Here is a 13,123-nt window from a genome sequence, read left to right as displayed (position 1 = left end):
TGTTGAGCATATTTTCATGTGCCTGTTGGCCATCTAGATGTCTTATTTAGAGAAGTGTCTATTCATGTCTTCTGCCCATTTCTTCACTGGATTATTTGTTTTTCAGATGTGGAGTTTGGTGAGTTCTTTATAGATTTTGGACACTAGCCCTTTGTCTGATAAGTCATTTGCAAATATCTTTTCCCATTCCATTGGTTGCCTTTTAGTTTTGTTGATTGTTTCCTTTGCTGTGCAGAAGCTTTTTATCTTCATGAGGTCCCAATAGTTCATTTTTGCTTTTGATTCCCTTGCCTTTGGAGATGTCTCAAGTAAGAAATTGCTGCGGCTGAGGTTAGAGAGGTGAAACTCCTCTAGGGTTTTGATAGTTTCCTGTCTCACATTCAGGTCCTTCATCCATTTTGAGTTTATTTTTGTGAATGGTGTAAGAAAGTGGTGTAGTTTCATTCTTATGCATGTTGCTGTCCAGTTCTCCCAGCACCATTTGATAAAGAGACTGTCTTTTTTCCATTGGATATTCTTTCCTGCTTTGTCAAAGATTAGTTGGCCATACTTTTGTGGGTCTAATTCTGGAGCCTCTATTCCATTGGCCTATGTGTCTCTTTTTGTGCCAATACCATGCTGTCTTGATGGTTACAGCTTTGTAGTAGAGGCTAAAGTCTGGGATTGTGATGCCTCCCGCTTTGGTCTTCTTTTTCAAAATTACTTTGGCTATTTGGGGTCTCTTGTGGTTCCATACAAATTTTAGGATTGCTTGTTCTAGCTTCGAGAAGAATGCTGGTGCAATTTTGATTGAGATTGCATTGAATGTGTAGATTGTTTTGGATAGTGTTGATATTTTAACAATATTTATTCTTCCAATCTATGAGCACGGAATGTTTTTCCATTTCTTTGTGTCTTCTTCAATTTCCTTCATAAGCCTTCTATAGTTTTCAGCATCCAGATCGTTTACATCTTTGGTTAGGTCTATTTCTAGGTATTTTATGATTCTTGGTGCCATTGTCAATGGGGTCAGTTTCTTTGTTTGTGTTTTTGTTGCTTCATTATTAGTGTATAAGAATGCAACTGATTTCTATACATTGATTTTGTATCCTGTGACTTTGCTGAATTCATGTATCAGTTCTAGCAGATTTTTGGTGGAGTCTATCAGGTTTTCCATGCATAGTATCATGTCATCTACAAAAAGTGAAAGTTTGACTTCATCTTTGCCAATTTTGATGCCTTCGATTTCCTTTTGTTGTCTGATTGCTGATGCTAGAACTTCCAGCACTATGTTAAACAACAGCGGTGAGAGTGGGCATCCCTGTTATGTTCCTGATCTCAGGGAAAAAGCTCTCAGTTTTTCCCCATTGAGGATGATGTTAGCTGTGGGCTTTTCATAAATGGCTTTTATGGTGTTTAAGTATGTTCCTTCTATCGCAAGTTTCTCAAGGGTTTTTATTAAGAAAGGATGCTGAATTTTGTCAAATGCTTTTTCTGCATCTACTGACAGGATCATATGGTTTTTATCTTTTCTTTTATTGATGTGATGATTCACATTGATTGATTTGCGAATGTTGAACCAGCCATGCAGGCTAGGAGTGAATCCCACTCAATCATGGTGAATAATTCTTTTCATATGCTGTTGAATTCGACTTGCTAATATCTTGTTGAGAATTTTTGCATCCATATTCATCAGGGATATTGGCCTGTAGTTCTCTTTTTTTGCTGGGTCTCTGTCTGGTTTGGGAATTAAAGTAATGCTGGCTTCATAAAATGAGTCTGGAAGTTTTCCTTCCCTTTCTATTTTTTGGAATAGCTTGAGAAGGATAGGTATTATCTCTGCTTTAAATGTCTGGTAGAATTCCCCAGGGAAGCCATCTGGTCCTGGACTCTTATTTTTTGGGAAATTTTGATAACTGATTCAATTTCTTCGCTGGTTATGGGTCTGTTCAAGTTTTCTATTTCTTCCTGTTTGAGTTTTGGAAGTGGGTGGGTACTGAGGAATTTGTCCATTTCTTCCCGGTTGTCCAGTTTCTTGGCATATAATTTTTCATAGTGTTACCTGATAATTGCTTGTATTTCTGAACGATTGGTTGTAATAATTCCATTTTCATTCATGATTTTATCTTTTTGGGTCTTCTCCCTTTTCTCTTTGAGAAGCCTGGCTAATGGTTTATCAATTTGTTTATGTTTCAAAAAACCAACTCTTGGTTTCATTGATCTGCTCTACAGTTTTTTAGATTCTATATTGTTTATTTCTGCTCTGATCTTTATTATTTCTCTTCTGCTGGGTTTGGGATGTCTTTGCTTTTCTGCGTCTATTTCCTTTAGATGTGCTGTTAGATTTTGTATTTGGGATTCTTCTTGTTTCTTGAGATAGGCCTGGATTGCAATGTATTTCCTCTCAGGACTGTCTTCACTGCATCCCAAAGCATTTGGATTGTTGTATTTTCATGTTCATTTGTTTCCATATATTTTTTAATTTCTTCTCTAATTGCCTCATTGACCGATTCATTCTTTAGTAGCGTGTTCTTTAACCCCATGCTTTTGGAGGTTTTCTACACTTTTTCCTGTTGTTGATTTCAAGTTTTATAGCATTGTGGTCTGAAAGTGTGCATGGATCTCAATTCTTTTTACTTATTAAGGGCTGTTTGTGAGCCAGTATGTGATCTATCTTGGAGAATCTTCCATGTGCACTCAAGAAGAAAGTACATTCTGTTGCTTCGGGATGCAGAGTTCTAAATAGATCTGTCAAGTCCATCTGATCCAATGTATCATTCAGGGCCCTTGTTTCTCTATTGATCCTGTGTCTAGATGATCTATCCATTGTTGTAAGTGGGGTATTAAAGTCCCCTGCAATTACCACATTCTTATCAATAAGGTTGCTTATGTTTGTGATTAATTGTTTTATATAGGGGTGCCTGGGTGGGTGGCTCAGTCAGTTAAGCATCCAACTTTGGCTCAGGTCATGATCTCGTGGTCTGTGGGTGTGAGCCCCGTGTTGGGCTCTGTGCTGACAGTTCAGAGCCTGGAGCCTGTTTCAGATTCTCTGTCTCCCTCTCTCTCTGATCCTCTCCCGTTCATGCTCTGTCTCTGTCTCAAAAATAAATAAACGTTAAAAATTTTTTGAAAATTGTTTTATATATTTAGGGGCCTCCATATTACGTGCATAGACATTTATAATTGTTAGCTCTTCCTGATGGATAGACCCTGTAATTATTATATAATGCCCTTCTTCATCTCTTGTTACAGCCTTTAATTTAATGTCTAGTTTATCTGATATAAGAATGGCTACTCCAGCTTTCTTTTGACGTCCAGTAGCATGAGAGATAGTTCTCCTTCCCCTCACTTTCAATCTGAAGGTGTCCTCAGGTCTAAAATGAGTCTCTTGTAGACAGCAAATAGATGGGTCTTGTTTTTTAATCCATTCTGATTCCCTATGTCTTTTGGTTGGAGCATTTAGTCCATTTACATTCAGTGTTATTATTGAAAGATATGGGTTTAGAGTCATCGTATTATCTGTAGTTTTCATGCTTGTAGTGATGTCCTTGTGGCCCTTGCAAGGATTCACTCACAGAGTCCCCCTTAGGATTTCTTGCAGGGCTGGTTTAGTGGTGATGAATTCCTTCAGTTTTGTTTGTTTGGGAACACCTTTATCTCTCCTTCTATTCTGAATGACAGACTTCCTTGGTAAAAGATTATTGGCTGCATATTTTTTTCCGTTCATCACATTGAAGTTTTCCTGCCATCCCTTTCTGGCCTGCCAAGTTTTAGTAGATAGGTCTGCTACTACCCTGATGTGTCTCCTTTTGTATGTTATGGCCTGTTTATCCCTAGCTGCTTTCCGAATTCTCTCTTTATCCTTGTATTTTGCCAGTTTCACTATTATATGTCATGCAGAAGATCGATTCAAGTTACATCTGATGGGAGTTCTCTGTACTTCTTGGATTTCAATGCCTGTTTCCTTCCCCAGATTGGGGGAGTTCTCACCTATGATTTGTTAAAGTACACTTTCAGCCCCTTTTTCTCTCTCTTATTCTGGAATTCCTATGATATGGATATTGTTCTGTTTGATTGCATCACTTAGTTCTCTAATTCTTCCCTCATACTCCTGGATTTTTTTTTATCTCTCTTTTTCTCAGCTTCCTCTTTTTCCATAATTTTATCTTCTAATTCACCTATTCTCTCCTCTGCCTCTTCAATACGTGCTATGGCTGCCTTCATTTTATTTTGCACCTCATTTATAGCAATCTTTAATTCCTCATGACTATTTTTTTAGTCCCTTGATCTCTGTAGCAGTAGATTCTCCACTGTCCTCTATGCTTTTTTCAAGCCCAGAGATTAATTTTATAACTATTATTCTAAATTCTTGTTCTGTTATATTGCTTAAATCAGTTTTGACCCATTTGTTAGCTGTCACTACTTCCTGAGGAGAATTCTTCCATTTCATCATTTTGGGTAGTCTCTGTGGTAGCTCCAAACTATAAGGCACTTCTCCTGTGCTGTCTGGAGTAACTTGTGTTGATGGGCAGGGCCACAGTGAGACCCAATGTCTGCTCCCAGCCCACTGCTGGGGCCACAGTCAGACTGGTGTGTACCTCATTTTCCCCTCTCCCAGGGACAGGACTCACTGTGGAGTGGTGTGGCCCCTGTCTGGGCTCCTTGCACACTGCCAGGCTTGTGGTGCTGCTTTGATGGGATCTGGCCAAGGGAGTATTGGCCAGGGTGGATTCGCAAGGTACACAGAGGCGGGAGGGTCAGGCTTAGCTCTCTTTGTCTTTGGTGGTCTCCTGTGGTAGGGGCCCTGCTGCACCTGGAAGGAGCAGGCCCCTGGGAGGGATGGATCCACAGAAGCACAGCATTGGGGTTTTTGCGAGGTTCAAGCAAGTTCGGTGTCAGGAACTTGTTCCCTTTGGGATTTTGGCTGGGGGATGGGAGAGGGAGATGGCGCTTGCCAGCGCCTTTGTTCCTTGCTGAGCTGAGCTCTGTCTTCCGGGAATCAACAACTCCCTCCTGGCATCCTCTCGCCCTCCCAGTTCTCCGAGAGCAAAGCTGTTGATTTTTAACATTCCAGATGTTAAGCCCCGATGGCTGTCAGAACTCACAGAGTCCAGCCCCTCTACTTTTGCAAGGCTCCCTCCCACCAGTCCATGTAGCACATACTGCCTCTCCACCTTTCCTACCCTCTTCTGTGGGCCTCTTGTCTATACTTGGCTCTGGAGAGTCCATTCTGCTAGTCTTCCGGTGGGTTTTCTGGGTTATTTAGGCAGAAGTGGGTGGAATCTAAGCGATCAGCAGGACAAGGTGAGCCCAGAGTCCTCCTATGCCATCATCTTTTTTTTTTCTCATTTTCGTGTAATTTAGTCTTTGACCCATGAATTATTTAAAAGGTGTAGTTTAATTTCCACATGAATAAGGTTAACTCAATATTTATTGTTATGTAGTTCAAATTTAATTACACTGATGTTAGAGAATACACTCTGCATAATTCAGATTTTTTTAAGTTAATTGCCTTGTTTTATATTCCAGAGGATGGTCTGTCTCAGTGAATCTATCATGTGTACTTGAGAAGAATATGCATTCTTCAGTTATTGGATGGAGTACTCTATAAATATAATTAGATTAAAGTGGTTCATAGTGGTTTTGAGATCCTTTATGTCCTTGTTGAATTTTTACTTAGCTGTTTTATCAATTGCTTAGAGAAAGTTGCTCAAATCTATTTTGATGAAAAAATTATCTCCTATTAATTCTCTCAATTTTTGATTTGTGTATATTGAAGCTCTGTAATTAAGTGTGTAGACATCTTTGTTATTTCTTCCTGATTATTTCTCTTATTTTTATAAAATGTAATCTGTGGTATTTCTCTTTTTATTAGAGTCTATTTTATCTGATATTAGCATAGCTAGTTCAACCTTCTTACGGTTACTATTTGCATATCTTGTTTTTTTCATCTACTCACTTGAAACCTCTCTGTGTCTTTATATTTTATGTGTGACTTTTATGGCAGCATATAGTTTGGTCTTGTTTTTACCCATTTGTCAGTCTCTATTTGTTAATTGCAGTATTAAAACCAATAATGGTTCCTGTAATTATTAATATATTTTAATTTAGTCCTGATGTTTCCTTATTTGTTTTTTGTTTCTATATTTCCTTATTTTTTATTTTTTGGGAGAGTATTTTTAGTATTTCATTTCAATTATTATTTGGCTTTTTTCATATATGCAACTTTGTGTGTGGGGGGGTCATTTTTTTTAAATTTAAATTCAAGTTGGTTTAGTTAATATACAGTATAGTTTTGGCTTCAGGAATAGAACCCAGTGATTCATCTCTTACCTATGATACTCAGTGCTTATCCTCAAAAGTGCCCTCCTTAATGCCCATCACCTATTTAACCCAGCAACCCTCAGTTTGTTCTCTGTATTTAGAGTCTGCTATGGTTTGCTTTCCTCTCTGTTTTTATTTTATTTTTTTCTTCCCTTCCCCTATGTTTGTCTGTTGAATTTCTCAAATTCCACCTATGAGTGAAATCATATAACTGTCTTTCTCTGACTAACTTATTTACTTTAGTATAATACATTCTATTACCATCCACATTGTTGCAAATGGCAAGATTCATTCTTTTTAATCACCAGGTAGTATTCCATTGTATCTGTATACCACATCTTCTTTATACATTCATTAGTCAATGGACATTTGGGCTGTTTCCATAATTTGGCTATTGTTGCTAATGCTGCTATAACCATTGGGGTACATGTGCCCCTTTGAATCAGCATTTTTGCATACTTTGGATAAATTCCTAGTAGTGCAATTTCTGGGTTGTAGTGTAGTTCTATTTTTAATTTTTTGAGGAACTGTTTTCCAGAGTGGAGGATATTTTATTTGTAGTGGTTCCCTGGGGATTACAATGTACATAACTTACCTTCTACATTAGAATTCTACTTAGAATTTCTATTAGCATTCCCTACAGGAAAGATTTGTTAGTAACAGTGCTTTTCATTTTATTTCATCTGAAAAATTCTCTATCTCTTCTTCATTTCTGAAGGATATTTTCATCGGATGTAGCATTACAATCCAATAACATAGTTTTCTTTCTTTTATCACTTTAAAGATATTTGTCTTCTGGCCTTGGAGCTTGCTGTCCTCCTGTAAGCAGTATGTTATTTTCCTCTAAATGTTTTCAGAACTTCATATTTGAATTTAGAAGTTTATTTGTAATGTGTCTAGTGTTGTTTTCTTTGAATGTATCCTTTTTAGAGTTCACCAATCATCTTGAGTCTATAAACGTATGTTTCTTAAGAGAATTGGGCATATATCATGAAATATTTCTTTTGTTCCAATATCTTTCATTTTCTGGAATTCCAAACATACATATATTAGACCTTAGATATCTTATATGTCCCTGAGGATCTGTCCAATTTTTTCTTTCTTTGTTATTTCCACTGTCATATCCATTTTGCTTTTGAGTCTATCTCGTGTATTTTTTATTTCAGATATTAAAATTTTAATATAAAAATTTCCTTTTTGAAAATATTATTTTTATTATTTCCTGTTGAGATTTCTTATCTTCTAATCTCATTTCATGTGTTTGATTTATTTTGTTTGTTTTTTACCTCATAGAGCATAGTATTGCCTTAATCTTTGTCATGTTGGCATTGTATACCTTGCTTTTTTTCGTGTTTTCTTTTTTTTTTTTTTTAATTTTTTTTCAACGTTTATTTATTTTTGGGACAGAGAGAGACAGAGCATGAACGGGGGAGGGGCAGAGAGAGAGGGAGACACAGAATCGGAAACAGGCTCCAGGCTCCGAGCCATCAGCCCAGAGCCTGACGCGGGGCTCGAACTCCCGGACCACGAGATCGTGACCTGGCTGAAGTCGGACGCTTAACCGACTGCGCCACCCAGGCGCCCCTCGTGTTTTCTTTTTTAGAGAAAGAGAGAGATGGGATATATTTTCCTGGTCCTTTGTATGTCACATTATTTTGGATTGTATCTGACTCTATGACCTGTTATAATATTCTGTAGAACACTGATATTTTTATATTAGCAGACAATCAACAAGTGAGATATGGACCCTAAGTTTTGTCCTGTTTCCTGTGAGTGGTGGTTCAAACCTCAGTTCAGTTCCTTAAATCATTGCTATGCTTGTTTATAAGTATTATTGGAATGCATAATTTAAAAATTACTCTGAGACTTGTACAGGTGACCCAAATCTATTTATTTTTCAAAACTTTTGCTGTGATGATTTGAATCTGCCCAACCATTTGTATTTCAGAAGTTAGGTGCAGTCTTGTGTTAGTGGTTCAAACCTCAGCTCAGTTATCTAGGTCTGTGCTATGTTGCTTCGGGTCTGTCCATGCATGTTTGTTCAGAGTTTTGGCTAAGGTTTGCCAATTAACTTTAAATTTCCCCAAATACACAAGGCAGATTAATTAGGTGGAAGTGAACTTTTGTTTTAGATTTACTTCCAAGTTAGCCACTTATGGATGAAGAGTTGTAGAAAGCTCAATGCTGAAAATGGCAAGAATAGCCAATGAAAATTAGTAAGGTATATTTTGAGAAAAGTAAAGGACATGATATAAATCTGAGAGGGAGTTCAGCATACTGGTTAAGAGCATAAGTCCTGGGATCAGGCCAAATTGGAATAAAGCTCCACATCTCCTATAATATAGCTCTGTAATGTTTGGGAAATTAGCCTATTTGAGCCTTAATTTACTCAACTACAGTGGGAATAATGATTCCTCTCTCATAAAGTTCTCATGAGAAGTCCATATAATTGTGCAAAATGCTTGGCATAAGGCCTTACACATAATGACTTTTCAATATATTGCAAGAAAATATTAAAAGAGCACCTGAAACAAGTTGAAATAATGGTAGTGTTATGGGTTAGAAAAACCATGAATTCAAAATGAGTATATGTTTCTGTATGTTTTAGTTTCCATACATATCAACTTGAAAGAATCAGAATCCTTGTTCTCTTATTAAAAATTTTGAAAATGTTTACTTATTTTTGAGAGGGAAAGAGACAGAGTATAAGCAGGTGGGGGTGAGGTGGGGGTGGGGAGGAGCAGAGACAGAGGGAGACACAGAATCCAAAGCAGGCTCCAGGCTCTGAGCTGTCAACACAAGAGCCGGACTTGAGCCTGGGCTCAAACTCATGAACCACAAGGTCATGACCTGAGCCAAAGTCACACACTTAACTGACCAAGCCACCCAGGTACTCCAATCCTATGTCTGACCAGTGTGGGATTTGGAGAGGTGGACATAATTGGGTGTAGCTGTCTACAAAACATGGAGGCATTAACATAAGTTTTGTGGTGCCCCCTACTCAGTGCATCTCAGTAGGGCCAAATGAGCTGTCTAAACAAGGAATCTATGATCTGAGAAAAAACAAAATGTTTCTGGGTCTCAGAATGGAGGGAATATGGAGGAGGTGGGGAAAAGCTCTGATATGCCCTAGCTAAAGCCCCCACTCTGCCTATTTCAGCCAATACACTCTCCTACAGCTTGTTTCCATGGCTTCAAAGCCCAGCCTGGCCAAATATAAACTTCCCATTGAGACAAATCTCATACTTTTTATGAAAAATGCCTTTCAAATGGTAGTGGATCGTGTGTATGGTAGAGGTGGAGGTTTGCTGATAAGGGCAAACTATTTTGACCAACACGGAAACTTGTATGTTTCAAAGTAAAGTCATTTCCAGGAGAGTCAGATTGAAGTAGAGATAATATGCAAAAGATAATATGCAAAAAGAAAATAATGAACCGGTTAGTTTGGGTCAAAGGACTATGAGAGAGTACACTCATTTGTGTAGTTCACAGTTTATTGTAATTTTTGCATACACATACTTGTAGAGCTATTTATGGCACACATTAATTTTCCAGATACCAATCAGGAGTTGCTCTCTGAATAGGTCAATGAGAATGGAAGCCTCCAAATGTACAAGAGGTTCCTTTTAGGCTTAGGATGTCATTAAATGGGGGGGCCTAAGAGCCTCTTCGCACAACTTTACTTGGAATCCAGGATTTCAACTTGTCTCATGTGACCTTTCACCAAATATAGCACAAACAATTTAAAATTTTATTTTTTTCTTCTCTCTTTCTCTCTCACTAACACAGTTTAATAATGCTTCATTGTTTCTTCTCTAGGGAAATTCTTGACCTTCTCTAGGGCTGCAGGTTCCCCTGTCTTCTTCTTCCACATTATTTACTCTGGTATAGTAAGCTGAAAATCCTTATTCTTTCTCTGAACACCCCCTTAGGATGTTTTTCTTTGTTCATTCATGACACTTCTCAAATTTCACTTTATTTGGACAGCAAAAAATCAGGTTATTCGACAATAATTGCATCCATCAGCCTTTGAGCCCTATCAGCCTCTCTTCCTGTGACAAAATGTATCAAACAACAAAAAGAAAGGGGAAAATAAAGGGAGGAAAGGAAAGATAAGATATAGCCAGGAAAATTTCAGAGAACAGAGAACTACTTATGTAATTTATCCTTCTAATGTCCCTTAATAGAAAGCAGAAGTAAGTTGCAGGTGAGGTGACCACACATCCAATATTGCCCAGGACATACTGGTTTATGATTGTCCTCACATCCAATCCAGTTAGCACCATCTTTTATTCTCCACGGTGTCTAGATTTGTTCACCCATTGATAAGAAGAATGAGTTTTTCATATCAAAGTTGAATTGTACATTCTGAGAAGCAGGCACAGCATATCTGAAATTCAAGACTGTCTCTGGTCTTTGGGAGGCCTGGTCTTCAGACAAACATCCAAGCTCAGAAACATTCATTAAGAAAATGTGTTCTAGACAGAGAACATTCACTCATCTTTTGGAAGGGATTCTACCCTCGTGCCCAGAGTATTTACCAGGTAGCTACAATTTAGGAACAAAACCAAGCCCAAATAAGAGATTAGAACATCTCTATTCAGGACATGTGTGTTTTTGGGGATGAGTGGGTAAGAAGGGTGGGGATTTGGATGTAAATAAAGTTAATGTGTTAATGGATGTAAATAAAGTTAAGTTCAGAGAAAAGGGAAGGACTTTAGAACCAGGCACATCTGAGTTGAAGACCCGTATGTACTACTTATTGGCTGTGATGCAAACTTCCTAAGCCTCAGTTTCTTCATCTATAAAATCAAGCCAACAAAATGGAGATGAAAATATAGATATTAGAGGAGTTATAATGATTAAATATAAAGTATAATTACTTGAACAGAATAGTAATGATACCTTATATTTTTAAAAATGCTTAGAAGTATCAGATACCATTCTAAGAACTTTATATTAATTCATTTAATCCTTACAAAAACCATAAGATGAGAACCTACTGTTATCATTATCATTTTATAGGTGGTGAACAAGAGGTCAAAGTCCCAGGTGGCCAAGAATAAGGGAATCTGGATTTGATCCAAGCAGGCTGTTTTCAGAATTGTTCTTGGTCTAGGGGTTAGGCTGTTTTCAGAATTGTTCTTGGTCTAGGGGTTAAGCATGACCTTAGTATTTACACAGGTGTTCTCTGGAAAGCAAGCAAAAGATGTTATTAAGAGGGGCAAGGAAAAGAAAATTAGTTGTGAATAAAATGGAAAATGTACACAAACAATAATAGTTGAATGTGAACCACCCTATATAGATAACTGTCTGAAAAGCTCTAAGTCAGATTTCCGTATGCCTTACATAAAAGAAACATTTATGTACATCAATAAATTTTACATTACTTTTGATGATAATGCCATTTTAGCACATTTCTCACTTTTGGAATTTTAAAAAGTGAATTAATATGAAACAGAAGCTCTTAAAATAGATACATCACTGGATTAAACTGTGACTAACTACTACCTTAATTTAGGATCAGTATAAAATATTGCAAATAAGCTTTCCTCCCAGGATGCTGTACTAGTGATTCTGAGAAGAGAACCTATGTTGTACTGAATAAACAGGTGGGCAGTCCTTCCATTAGAATTTGTAGAAAAGAAATCATCCTGATTATCATTCAGGAGTGCCCCACTCTCTGATATTCAGGAAACCAGTAGTCAATTATTTAAAACTTACTTAGGCATCTTAGCTCTGTGCTGTTTGTTTACTTTGAAACCAAAGGCTCATGCTAACTTTCCATGTTTTTCAATGTCACCAAAGGAGGAAGGGAATTTACTTCTTTTCTCTAGTTCAAGCTCCAACAAAGTTTAATAATCCCTTCAGCAATCACCATCCATTTTCAATTGTAATGTCTAACATCTCCCTCTTTCTTCTGTCTGTTATTACTTCTCTGCCCTTTTCCTCTTTTTCTTTTCTTTATCTCTTCCTCTTTTCACAAAGATAAGAATATTTCTAGCCTCCAAAAGAAGGTGGGTTTTTTTTGAGCAAAGGAATTTGCAAGTTATTTTCCTATTTCCTGGGGCTCAATCTCACTGATGACATTATGTAGACTCACTGGACTACATAATGAAGCTATGACACACATCACGACGATCAACCTGACAGAAGCCATTTGAGGTACTGGAACATTTTCCTGTACTGGATACATAAAGATTCATTCTTGGTACATACTAAGAGTTTGGTTCAATTTCTGGTATTAACTTGGTTATCAATAAATTATTATGAATGGATTATGCTGGCCCAAATGCTAGCACAAGAACCTTGCCCCAAATTTATTAGTGGCCAAATCAGATGCATCTCCTCTCTTCTATTTCATTTTTTTTTCTAATAGTAATATTAAGAGGGTTTCTTCAAATATATCTCAATAAAAATCCTGCTGCTCCTACTTGTCACTTAGAAACTTTAATAGTGTTATCCCATGAATATAGAGTAAATCACATAATTTTACTCATTCTACTCAATATAATCTTGGTAATATGTAATTAAGGAAAGAGCTTGGCTAGTTTGGTAATTGTTTTACACTGAAGAACAGTAAATGAAAAACAAGGCAGTCACAATTAGAAAGAAACCAAGTATAACCTATAGTCTGGTATTCTTATGTTTGATAACTACAGGTCAGAACTGAAACATGTGGACAACCATCTGCATGAATTATGAGTTTTCTGCAGCATTTCTGGTCATTTAATTAACAATGTATTTATTGTGTGTCTTTACCTGCAAAGCTTTATATAACGTAATTAGAGATATCAACAAATAAGACCATGGTCCTTGA

The sequence above is a fragment of the Puma concolor genome, chromosome D1 (genome assembly GCF_028749965.1).
Source record: "Puma concolor isolate L17-30 chromosome D1, mPumCon1.1.hap2, whole genome shotgun sequence".
NCBI classification, from domain to species: domain Eukaryota; kingdom Metazoa; phylum Chordata; class Mammalia; order Carnivora; family Felidae; genus Puma; species Puma concolor.
The sequence above is the reverse complement of the archived record's forward strand: the minus strand, read 5'-3'. Positions refer to the sequence as shown.